Source organism: Triticum aestivum, chromosome 6D (assembly GCF_018294505.1).
Source record: "Triticum aestivum cultivar Chinese Spring chromosome 6D, IWGSC CS RefSeq v2.1, whole genome shotgun sequence".
NCBI classification, from domain to species: Eukaryota; Viridiplantae; Streptophyta; class Magnoliopsida; order Poales; family Poaceae; genus Triticum; species Triticum aestivum.
In genome coordinates, this window is record NC_057811.1 from 442351844 (window position 1) to 442365682 (window position 13839).

Genomic DNA, 13839 nt, shown 5'->3' on the forward strand with positions numbered 1-13839 from the left:
TGAATACGACTAGAAACCCAACCTGGGCCAGGATTCAGGCCCGCAGAAGGCCCAATAGGCCCACAGACAGCACAGTGTGACATTAGGCCCGTAAGCCTGCATTTGAGAGGAGCTCGAGAGGGCAGCCGCAGTGGGGCTTATAAACCACTCCGAGCCCCTCTCAACTAGCGAGGTGGGACTAAACTTTTGGCCGCGGGCAGCGCAAGGCCTTTGGTCCCGGTTGGTGGCACCAACCGGGACCAATGCCCCCCCTTTAGTCCCGGTTGGTGCCACCAACCGGGACCAAAGGCCGCCGCTTCCCGCCCTTTGCGCTGCTGAAAAGGGACCTTTGGTCCCGGTTGGTGGCACCAACCGGGACTAAAGGGTGGCATTGGTCCCGGTTGGTGCCACCAACCGGGACCAAAGGTGTGCCTATATAAGCCAACACTTGGGAAATTTTCAGATACCTCGCCAGTTGCCCCCGACGCCGCCAGGCTGCCCGTGCTCGCCGTCGCCGCCCGCTCCTCGTCGCCGTCGCCCCGCGCCCTTGCCTCGACGGGTCGCCGCCCGGTGCTCGTCGCCGTCGCCCTGCCCCCACGCGCCGCCCCGCCTCGTGCTCCCCTGCTCGCGCGCGCCGCCTCGGCGCCCCGAGCCCCCCTGCCCGGCCCGCGCGTGCTCGCCGGCGCCCATCGCCGCCCCCGCCCCGTCCCGCCCCCCGCCGTCGCCATCGTCCTAGCCGCCCCCGCTGTGAGAGCCGCCGCCCCGGCTCTGTTTTTTTATTAGTTAATTGTTTTTTGATCATATATATATATAATGTATATGTGTATGTATGTGGCTATATGTTTTTGTTCATATGTGGCTATATGTTTTTTATTTTTATTAGTTTAATTTTTTTGTTCATATGTGATGTATATGTGTATGTGGCCGGCTATAATGTATATGTGAACAAAAAAAATTTGTATGTATGTAGATGTTCAAAATGTATGAATATATATGTCAAAAATGTTTTTTTGTTCATAGAAAGTTTTTTGTTCATATATAGAAAGTTTTTATATATGACAATGGATATATATTCGATATATATGAGAAATGATGATCCACATGGAAAAGTTTTATATATGCAAAAGTTACAATTTTAGAAAAGTTTTATATATCTAGCTAGGAAGGGAAGAAGAAGAAAAAGAAGGATAGGAAAGAAGAAAATAAGAAGAGGAAAGAAAGAAGAAGAGGAGAGGAAGAAGGGGAGAAATAAATAAGAAGAGGAAAAAAGAAGAAAAGGAAGAGGAGAAGAAGAAAGGAATAGAGGAGAAGAAGAAAAAATAGAATATTTTTTTCTTCTTCTCCTCTATTCCTTTCTTCTTCTCCTCTTTTTTTCTTCTTTTTTTTCTTCAATCCTCTCCTCTATTCCTTTCTTCTTCTCCTCTTTTTATTTCTTCTTCGTTTTCTTATGTTTTATCGGGTCTGTCGTCGTCGATATATACCCCTCCCGATAACTTCAACACGAGGGGGGATAACTTCAACACGAGGGGGAACCGGGGGGTCGATATACCCCCTCCCCGATAACATTATTTTCCCGTGTATATATGTCGTCGTTGTCGATATAACCCCCTCCTGATAACTTCAACACGTGGGGGGGGGTCGATATACCCCCTCCCCGATAACATTATTTTCCCGTGTATGTATGTCGTCGTTGTCGATATTACCCCCTCCCGATAACTTCAACACGAGGGGGGATAACTTCAACACGAGGGGGGGTCGATATACCCCCTCCTCGATAACATTATTTTCCCGTGTATGTATGTCGTCGTTGTCGATATAACCCCCTCCCGATAACTTCAACACGTGGGGGGGGTCGATATACCCCCTCCCCGATAACATTATTTTCCCGTGTATGTATGTCGTCGTTGTCGATATATATAACTCCCTCCCAGATAACTTCGACATGATGGACGGTCGATATGTATACCCCCTCTCGACCGTGATAACTTATACCACGGGAGCACCCCCCGGCCCTCTCGCTCGACCAAAACTCTCGAGGACACCCAAACCCTAGAAAAAAACGATGTCGGTCTCCTACCCCCTCCCGCCGCGCCCCTACCCTTGAAGCGTTGCCTAGGCCACCCCAAACCCGGAATAAGCTAGGTCTACGTTTGCACTAATATATCCACCTGCTGTCATGTTTGTGTAATAATTGCCATGTTGTAATATTTGCAGAAACAATGGAGCACGGACGAGATGAGCAAGCAGAAGAGGTGTTGGGGGACATAATCTTAGCCGGAGGTGATATCTTGTCGTATCTTAACGACAATGATGGTCTGGAAGAACAGGGTGAAGAAGCAGGCTACGGTGATCGAAGAGTGGAGGAGGAAAGACATGATTATGATGGCTCCGGTGACCCAATGCTGGTGCAAGAAGGAGCCCGTGGTGACGGCTCCGGTGACCGAACAGAGTCCGGCCAGGTAAATATATTAGTTAAGCCTGTGCTGACTAGCTAATTGATGCATTCATTGTTTTGGTATGTACACATATTAATTAACACTCGTCTTTCTTCTTTTTTCTAGCCCTCCGGATCGAGCACAACTGCGGTAAAGAGACGAGGCCCGAAGAGAAAGTTGCGCTCGGATGAAAGGTTTGAGATCACAGCAATCGCGCGCGACGGCCAACCGATTGAACCCCTCCGGACAAAGGATGCTTTTGCTGCTCAGTGCGGGGTTCTAGTTAGGGACAAGATCCCGATCAGCATCCACCAATGGTATAAGCCTAAGAAGGAAGACCCTGAGGTGTCTTATGTCAATGATATGCAGAAAGATGATCTTTGGACTGAGCTGAAGGCAAATTTCACCCTACCGCCAGAGGAGGATCCGGAGAAGCCAGTTATAGAGCAATTAATCAAGTCTCATGCTCTTAAGAAGATGGCAGACCTATTCAGGAGGTGGAAGAATGAGCTGAAAACGTTTGTCGACAAAGAAGAGACACCAGAATTCATCGGCCGGTATGAGAAGATCAGAGATCACTGGCCCGCATTTGTGGCCCACAAGACATCGGAAAAGAGTAAGAAGATGTCAGCGACAAACAAGAAGAATGCTGCGAAGAAGAAGCTTCACCATCGCACGGGGTCAGGTGGCTACCTCAAAGCCCGGCCTAAGTGGGCCAAGTCTGAGAGGGATCTGCTTGATAAAGGGATCGAACCAGAGACAATGAACTGGCCAGACCGTTGCCGGACTTGGTTCTTCGGGGCTGGCGGAACCTTGGACCCTGTATCAGGGAGGTGTCGTTGGACGGACGAGCAACTTGCAATACCCGTCAAGAAGCTTAAGCACTATATCGATGCAGCGCAGCAAGGGACGTTCGTTCCAGACAGAGAGAACGACGAGCTCACAATGGCCCTCGGGAATCCTGAGCACCCTGGACGGACACGAGGCACGCCAGGCTCCGTTCCGTGGAAGGCTGGTTTTCCGGACGCGGGCGGTTACAAAACCCAGGAGAGGAGGAAAAAAGTGGAGCAGATCCAAATTCAGAAGCTGCACGAAAGGGTTCAAGTGCTAGAGGAACGAGACGGCAATCGAGATGCCGAAACTGCCCCCGAAGCTACACCGCCATCTCAGCGGAGAAGCAGCGTGGCTTCCACCGAGCTGCCTCAGCTGGAGCATGCGGCTCCTGCTAGCTACCCCGTGGATGCTATCACGGAGTCTCAACATTGCCACCTTATGGCGGAATGGCAGAACTTGAAAGTCAAGGCGGCTGTTGGCTCTGTTTTACCTACTGAACCCGGCGCAACCTACCACTGCCGGCCGATTCCAGAAGGATATGCTAGGGTGATGGTGGATGAAATAACGGAGGGATTTGAGGACCTCCAGCTTGACCACCCTACCGGTGAAGGGGAGACTCGGCTGGGTTTAGCTCTGAAGACTCCATGCCTATGGCGGAAGGAGCTCATCAAGCTTCCGAACTGGACGGCTCCGGCGAGTAAGGGCACTCCGCCTCCTCCTCCGCCTCCTCCTCCGGCGAGTGATCAGGGCACTCAGCCTCCTTCTCCGGCGCGTGGCGGCACTCCGCCTCCTTCTCCGCCAGCGCCGGCGCGCCAGAGCAGCCAGCCTCCTCCTTCTCCGCCTCGTCAGCAAGGGCGGAAGAGACCCGCCGCCGCTGCGGCTGCTCCGGCGCGTCGTAGTCCTTCTCCTCCGCCTCGTAAGCAAGGAAAGAAGACAGCCGCAGCCGCTCCGTCTGCTCTGCCGGCGTCTAGCAGTACAGCTGCCAGAGGCGGGAGGCAATACAGATTCGGTCCTTCTCTGAAGACTCCAGAGAAGTTACCATATGAGAGGACCGAGGAGGAGAACGCGAAGATCGTGCGAGCCGAAGTGAAGAACTTCTTTGAAGGGGTGAAAGCAAAGAAACATCCACCTCCGGAGGAGAAGGTAGATCCGGTGAAAGCAAAGCGCACTCTGGCTGCCCTGACAAAACCACCAAAGTCTCCGCCGAGAGGCAACTATGAGCGCGTTCTTGCAAAGACATATGCCGAAGCGGAGCGGTCGGGAAGTACTGTCAGTGATAAAAGGATGAAAGAACGACGAGCTGGGAAAAAAATTGCCCAGCTCGGCGAACAAGCGAACCAATCGTGCCCCCCGCTCAAGGTGTCAAAAGACATCGTCGCTAATGATCCGAGTATGGTGCCCGGTTATAGCAATCTTGGAGATTACCTGCCCGACGATGTACATTATGAAATCATGGAGGTGGACGAACACAAATACCATTACGGGAAGCCTCTCGTCAAAGATGTCAGATCTCTAAGCACGATGATGCGAAGACTACATGATTGGTACATGAAAACCTGCAGAGAGTCTGATGGGATGAGTACTTTGACGCTGAGAGTTAAACCGGAGCATGACCTCGTTGGAATTGAACTGCTGAATGTTCCATTTGAGGATTTCTTCCAGTTTTACAATCAAAAGGCCCTCGATAAAACAACGATCACTTGCTACTGTCTGTAAGTAGTACTACTTCTGTCATTAAGTCTCTCTATATAGGTCAGCTCTTTCATTGCATGTATTTATACTTATCCTCACTATATTATGCAGATTGAAGATCGCCGAATTGAAGAAAAGACAAATCGGTGATATTGGGTTCATTAACACAAATCTCATAGATGCATATACGGTTGAAAAACATCCCAAAGAAGCCGAGGCCAACTTGCTACAATCGTTGGTATTAAATCAAAACAAAGATATAATACTCTTTCCTTACAACTTCAAGTGAGTGTTACTGTCTTGTGCATATTCGGTTTCCCTTATTAGTCCAGGTTATGGTAATGTAATTGATGACTTATGCATGCATGCGCAGCTTCCACTATATTCTCCTAGAGATTAAGCTTGAGCCGGGAGTAGTAACCGTCTTAGACTCGAGACGAAAAGATCCCCAGGACTATGCGAACATGACTCAAATGCTCGAGAAGTAAGTTAAATCGATCATTATCCACCATATCAGCAACTTTGTTCATTTCCTGATATCAAGTAATTGTTTTCTTTGTCTGGCAGGGTTTGGAGAAAATTCACCTCAAAAGCTCCGGGACTGCCGAAGAAGCTGCAATTTAATCACCCGAAAGTAAGTACTATAGTAGCATGTTCCGCGCATCTCCTAGTGATTCAAGCGCTAGTTTCATCAATACCATTTAGCATGCTTGCTTATCAGTTTGATTGACCTCTATTTCTTGTAAAGTGGTTGTGGCAGGAACCCGGGAATAATTACTGTGGATACTACGTTTGCGAGTCCATCCGCTACCATACCTGTGAGCGGGGCTACACTGAAGAACAATATGAAGTGCGTAAGCAATAATATTCACAATTTTATTTTATTACCATCATTTGTGTTGAGTTTCATTTATTCATATATATATGTATTGACCCCCTTCTTCAAATTAGATGTTTCGGAAGCGGGATGAACTCCTAGCAGAAGATCGTATGCGAGGAATTCAAGAGGAATTGGCGGCATTCTTCCTTGACCACGTGATCGCTGAAAACGGAGAATACTATGTGGACCCTGTGTTCCTACAATATAATTAGGAGATTGTATTGTAAGAGATAATTATTGTATATATGTAGCCGGTAGTGTCGGATAGATATACGAGAACTTGTTGTTCGACCAATATCTCGGAGAAGGAGAGGTGGTCGATATCACTTCTCTCTGTATGCATATGTTCATGACGATCTTCTCTTTCCTTCATTTGATTACTAACTAGTGTGTCTACTCCTCTCCATACGTATATAGTACGTAGCATCGACCAAGCACGGAGATAAGAGAGGACACTTCTCTCTATTAATTAGCTAGCTAACACAATATATGAAACACCTAAATTAACCCCCCAAAACCCCTAAACCACCCCCTTTCAAAAAAACAAAAACCTCAGCTCCTGCCAGCTGCTGACGCGTGGATGCCTATTGGTCCCGGTTGGTGACACCAACCGGGACAAAAGGCCCTGCCTATTGGTCCCGGTTGGTGGCACCAACTGGGACCAAAGGCCCTCCTGCCTGGGCTCCCCGCACCGGCCACGTGGACGGCCTTTAGTCCCGGTTCGTGTAAGAACCGGGACTAAAGGGCTAGGGCATTAGTAACGACCCTTTAGTCCCGGTTCCAGAACCGGGACTAAAGGCCCTTATGAACCGGGGTAAAAGCCCCTTTTCCTACTAGTGCATACGCAAACAACCTACTTACTCGGGTCTATGCTTCTGTCACTCACGCCACCCACCATAAGCAAATCATGAACATATTGCCAACCCTACATCGGGAATCCCTCACGCTTGCGCGACACGGAGAGCACCATAGGACAACACCAATAATAAAACATGCAACTCAAACCAATCTTGATCATCAAATAACCCATAGGACAAACCGGATCTACTCAAACATCATAGGATAGCCATACATCATTGGGAAATAATATATAGGTTGAGCACTATGTTTAAGTAGAGATTACAGCGGGTAAGAGAGAGGTTACACCGCTGCATAGAGGGGGGAAGAGTTGGTGATGATGGCGGTGAAGTTGTTGGTGAAGATTGCGGTGATGATGATGGCCACGGCGGCGTTCCGGCGCCACCGGAAGAGAAGGGGAGAGGGGGCCCCTTCGTCTTCTCCTTCCTTGACCTCCTCCCTAGATGGGAGAAGGGTTTCCCCTCTGGTCCTTGGCCTCCATGGCGTGGGAGGGGCGAGAGCCCCTCCGAGAATGGATATGTCTCTCTGTCTCTCTCTGTTTCTGCGTTCTGGTCTGCTGCCCCTTCACCGTTTCGTATATATATGGAGATCCTTAACTCCGATTGGACTGAAACCTTCGCCGTGATTTTTTACCAAAAATTAGCTTTCTTGCGACCGAAGAAGGGCATCAACCGCCTTACGGGTGGCCCGCGAGGGTCAGGGCGCGCCCCCTGCCTCATGGCCACCTCGGGCACCGTCTCGCGTTGATTCTTCTTCCGGAATTCTCCAAATATTCCAAAAATATTCTCCGTCCGTTTTTATCCCGTTTGGATTTCGTTTGATATGGATATTCTGTGAAACAAAAACATGCAACAAACAAGAACTGGCACTGGGCACTGGATCAATATGTTAGTCCCAAAAATAGTATAAAAAGTTGCCAAAAAGTATATAAAAGTTGTATAATATTGCCATGAAACAATCAAAAATTATAGATACGACGGAGACATATCAGCGGTGCCCCCCTCCACAGTTACACACCTCAGTCATATCGTCTTAGTGCTTAGGTGAAACCCTGCGCCCGTAACTTCATCATCACCGTCGCCATGCCGTCGTGCTGATGGAACTCTCCCTCATCCTCAACTGGATCAAGAGCTCGAGGGACGTCATCGAGTTGAACATGTGTTGAACGCGGAGGTGCTGTACGTTCGGTGCTTGGATCGGTTGGATCGCGAAGACGTTCGACTACATCAACCGCGTTACTGAACGCTTCCGCTTTCGGTCTACGAGGGTACGTGGACACACTCTCTCCGCTTGTTGCTATGCTTCTTCTAGACAGATCTTGCGTGATCGTAGGAAATATTTTGAATTACTACGTTCCCCAACATTGCTAGCACGCACAATACACGATGAAATACCAGGAAATATTACATGTCATAATATTACATCACAGATCTAGTCTCTTTTACATTACAGACCTGCTTAGCTCAAGGCTATTTATAATGTCATGTAGCGGAAATAAAATAGTATCTTGTGGCGTCATGCACTCACACACAAAAGTTGAGTATAGCATCGTAATCCTAAATCATAATCCTTACTTGTTTGCAGCCGCAAAGGTCAATAAATTGAATGCATTGGCTTTTCACACCTAATTAATAACAGCATATCATTCATTATAAATAAAAGGTGAGCTTCTGTTCTATTTTGCAACAAACTGTTTTCATCTAAATCTACTTTCAATACAAGTCTCAATCATCTAAATTGACCAAAGACTAAGATGTTCCGTCTCCCATGTCTATTCACCCATGGAAACCCTCAGATTTCCCAGATTGAGATGATCAGATGTTATATATGTTTCAAGCGTGATTAATCAATGCTGCAATAATGGGGACTCCAGAGGGCATCAATCGTCGACGCATATCACTTGAAATAAAAAAGTCCCAACAAATACAAGTGCTGGCAATCAAGCATCAAGTCATTCAATGGGGACTCCAAAGCGCATCAATCCGACGAAGCTTTCACTTGAGAAAAAAATCTTGAAGCCTACAGTTAAAACGTAGACTCACCAGTTTCTAGAATCACTCCAAAACTCAATGTAACACCCCGGATGTAACTTTCCATATTTGTAACTTCAACTCTTGCCATTTTCGGCTATGTGTTATGATATTCCCTTCGTGATCGGGTTTTGTTTTTCGTTTTGCATTTTGTTCGTGTCATGATCTCATATCATGTCATCTTGTGCATTGCATTTGCATACATGTTCGTCTCATGCATCCGAGCATTTTCTCCGTTGTCCGTTTTGCAATCCGGCACTCCCACATGCACCGGCGCACCCCTCTTGTTTTCTTTTCGTGAGCGGGTGTTGAACGTTCTCGGAATGGACCGAGTCTTGTCAAGTGGCCTTGGTATACCACCGGTAGTCCACCTGTCAAGTTTTGTTCCATTTGGAGGTCGTTTGGTGCCCCAACGGTTAACCGGGTAACCGCAATGTCCTTTTGTGTGTTGCAGCAAAACCCCCCTCCAAACAGCCCAAAACCCATCTAAGTCACTTCCATGCTCTAAGTCGTTCGATCACGATCGTGTGGGCGAAAACCGCACTCCATTTGGAGTCTCCTAGCTCCCTCTACCTATAAAACTCCTCCCCCCTTCAAAATTATTCACAGATCAAACCCTAGCAAACCACCCCGCCGCGGCCAGACACGTCCGTCTACAGCCGGATGAATTCCGCCGCCGGCCGCAGCCACTCACGGCGAGCCACGTCGCCCGGGCTGCGCCCCACTCCGCCGCCGACCGCGCGGGCCCGGGAGGCCCAGATCCGGCCCCCACCGGCCCGTCTCCTCCTCCTCCTCCGCGCCTCCACCCGCCCGCGAGCGCCGCCGCCCCGCCGCCCTCGGTGCCCGCGCCTCGCCGGTCGCCGCCACCGTCCTCCTCCGCGCCCGCACCCGCAGCCGCCCGACGCCGGCGCGCCGCCTCCCCGCGCCCTGCTCCACACCGGCGCCCTCCTCCCGTTGCAACGCCGGCCACCGCGAGCAGCACTCCGGCGAGCTCGATCCGATTTGGATCCCGATCGAGTCAAATCTCACGGTTGACTTTTCCCCCTCCCAAAATATTCCAAGTCCCGTAATATTTGCATTATATGCCCATGCTCATCGCATCATAACTCTCTGCAAATAGCTCCGTTTCGTGCGTGTAATATATTGAAATGTTCGTCTCGAGATGCTCTTCACTTTGTTCCATTGCACCATGTTCATTTGAGTCCATCTTGATGCCCAAATATCGGGTGCAAGAGTGCTATATGCTGTTAACTGCTGTTACTTATCAGAAATTAGGGTTTTGTTATTTTTTTTGCATTTAATCTGTGCATCTTATGGCATGAGCTCTACATGTGTTTTGATGTATGCTATGCCATCTTTACAGAGGTGTATGCCATGTATTATTGTGATCTCTGTGGTGACTAGTACAAGCATGCAAACTAGGCTTCGTGATGTTTCTGATTTCAGGGACTTGGTAATTTTACCAAGTCTGTGCCTGCTGTTATTTTATTACCATGTATCCATGTGTCTACAGAGAGATCCATGCTTGTTTTGGTGATGTATAGTAAGAAGGTTTTGTAGATATAGTTGTGCTCTATCCATTCATGCCCTTGTTTGGAATTATGGGGTGCCATAGAGTGACTCAATCTTGCTCTACGTTTGCTATAAAATATTTCTGGCAGATTGTTAACATGATATGCAATTTTGCCAAGCTTGTTGTAGTTGATCTATACATGCTATGTACTTTCTCTTGCCATGGATAGCTTCATAAACATGCCATCTTGCTGTAGGTATGCTTTTTTTGTTATGCGTTTCCTTGTGGTGAGTGCATCAAGCTCACCAAGATGCCTTCATATTACTGTTTCTGCCATGCTCTGTTTTCTGCCAAGTCTGGAACCTGTTAATGAAACTTGCTATGTTTACATGGGTGCCATCATATCTTCTGGTCCTTTTTGGCTTATGGTCAGTAAGGTACTTTTGTTCTATGCAATTATTAGATTCATGCCATGCCTTATTTTTCCATGTTAAGTTCCTGTAGCATGTTGATTTCTTGCTCTGAACATTGCTACCTGATGCTGTTTCTGCCATGTCCAGTAATTTCACCAAGTCTGTGAACCTGTTATCTTTTGCACTTTTGCCATGCTTTTTTGAACCTGCTGTGCTATGATCTAGCCGTAGCTCAGTGTTCATCTTTTGTCAAGCATCTCCTGTAGATTACTGCCATATATTTTTTTGCTATGTTGGAGTGCTATAGCATAGTTACTTAATGTATTCTAAGTGCTATCATGCTGTTAATCACAGATTCGTGTCATTCTTGTTTTGCTTGCCATTTGCAAACCGTGCATCCGTTTCCGGTGATCTTTATATCGATTTCGACCGAAATCATCTCATCTTTCCAGTGGAAGGCTTGGTTTGCCAAGTTACTGCCTTGTTCATCATTTTTCTTCCGGAGCACGCATATGCATCGCATATCATATCTTGCATATCATTCATGTATTGCATTATGTTGCTTGTGCATTTCCCGTGTTTGATTGTGGTTCCATTGCTTGTGTTCTTATTTTGGGTAGAGCCGGGAGACGAGTTCGTGAACAAGGAACCTGTTGAGTACGCTTACGAGGATCAAGCTTTTGACAACTCTGAGAACCTTGCAGGCAAGATGACCATACCCTCGAAATCACTTCTATCTTTGCTTTGCTAGTTGTTCGCTCTATTGCCATGCTGCACTACCTACCACTTGCTATATCATGCCTCCCATATTTGCCATGTCAAGCCCCTAACCATCCTTTCCTAGCAAACCGTTGTTTGGCTAAGTTACCGCTTTTGCTCAGCCCTTCTTATAGCGTTGCTAGTTGCAGGTGAAGTTGAAGTTGGTTCCATGTTGGAACATGGATATTTTGGGATACCACAATATCTCTTATTATATTAATGCACCTATATATTTGGTAAAGGTTGGAAGGCTCGGCCTTATGCCTGGTGTTTTGTTCCACTCTTGCCGCCCTAGTTTCCGTCATACCGGTATTATGTTCCTTGAGTTTGCGTTCCTTACGCGGTTCGGTGATTTATGGGACCCCCTTGACAGTTCGCCTTGAATAAAACTCCTCCAGCAAGGCCCAACCTTGGTTTTACCATTTGCCGCCTAAGCCTTTTCCCTTGGGTTTTCGCGAGCCCGAGGGTCGTCTTTATTTAACCACCCCCCCCCCCCGGGCCAGTGCTCCTTCAGTGTTGGTCCGAACCGAGCAGTCTGCGGGGCCACCTCGGGGAAACTCATGGTCTAGTTTTACTCGTAGCTTGACTTATCCGGTGTGCCCTGAGAACGAGATTTGTGCAGCTCCTATCGGGATTTGTCGGCACATTCGGGCGGCTTTGCTGGTCTTGTTTTACCATTGTCAAAATGTCTTGTAAACCAGAATTCCGAGACTGATCGGGTCTTTCCGGGAGAAGGTTTATCCTTCGTTGACCGTGAGAGCTTATAATGGGCTAAGTTGGAACACCCCTGCAGGGTATTATCTTTCGAAAGCCATGCCCGCGGTTATGAGGCAGATGGGAATTTGTTAATGTCCGGTTGTAGAGAACTTGTCACTTGATCAATTAAAATACATCAACTGTGTGCGTAGCCGTGATGGTCTCTTCTCGGCGGAGTCCGGGAAGTGAACACGGTTTGAGTTATGCATGAGCGTAAGTAGTTTCAGGATCACTTCTTGATCATTTCTAGCTTCGCGACCGTTGCGTTGCTTCTCTTCTCGCTCTCATTTGCATATGTTAGCCACCATATATGCTTAGTGCCTGCTGCAGCTCCACCTCATTACACCATCCTTTCCTATAAGCTTAAATAGTCTTGATCTCGCGGGTGTGAGATTGCTAAGTCCTCGTGACTCACAGATTCTACCAAACAGTTGCAGGTGCCGACGATGCCAGTGCAGATGACGCAACCGAGCTCAAGTGGGAGTTCAATGAGGAACGTGGTCGTTACTATGTTTCTTTTCCTGATGATCAGTAGTGGAGCCCAGTTGGGACGATCGGGGATCTAGCATTTGGGGTTATCTTATTTTCATTTGGATTTTACCGTAGTCGGTCTATGTGTGGATTTTGGATGATGTATGAATTATATTTATGTATTGTGTGAAGTGGCGATTGTAAGCCAACTCTCGTTATCCCATTCTTGTTCATTACATGGGATTGTGTGAAGATGACCCTTTTTGCGACAAAACCACAATGCGGTTATGCCTCTAAGTCGTGCCTCGACACGTGGGAGATATAGCCGCATCGTGAGCGTTACACTCAATCTCGTATCCCGTAGCAAAGCTGGGCACATAATCACACAAATTAATGATGCCCAAGTGGCAACAAGGATCATCAAAATCATGCTAAACATGGCTATCCTACATTAGGTTCAACATATCATTGCAACATAGTGAAATATGGGGAAAGTATTATCACAAGTGCAACTTGACTGGAAATTAAAGTTCTTCACACACGCACGCACGCACCCACCCACCCACACACACACACACACACACAATCCAGCAAATGATGAAGTCCTTTGCTCTCATGATTTTTGGCAAAGCTACACTTCCCTCTCCAAACAATATATCGTAAAAAATAAATCACATAAACAACCATTCTATACCATTCAAATCAACCAACAATAACATAACTAAGTTGGGTGTATAATGTAGCTGTAAATAAATTAATCTCATTTGGTGTTTGTGTTATGGTTTAAGTTCAACTAAAGTTTAATTAAAATTTGAATTTCATATTTAAATTTAATTTGGTTTCAAAATTGAACTTCTTATTTAAATTTGGTTCCAATTTGATAAATCTTAATTGGTTCAAATGATTCAAATTTTTTATTTGGATTCCCACATTTGAATTCATATTCAAGGTTTCAGTTGAATTTTAACTTGATTTAAAGTTATGGTTCAAACTTAGTTTTAATTCAATTTGAGTTTGCATTTGAAATTTCAAAAGTTGAATTTAGCTTCAAATGGATAGATTTGATCAATGTTGACTTGTGAAATTCATTTCCAAGAAGTCTCAATTGATCTGGACTTGTGGTTTGCATTCTTTGTTGAAATTAAGTTTGAATTTGAATTCAAATAAGTTTAAATTTCTTAAATCAAATTTGGGTCAAACTAGTTCTAAAATATGTTTT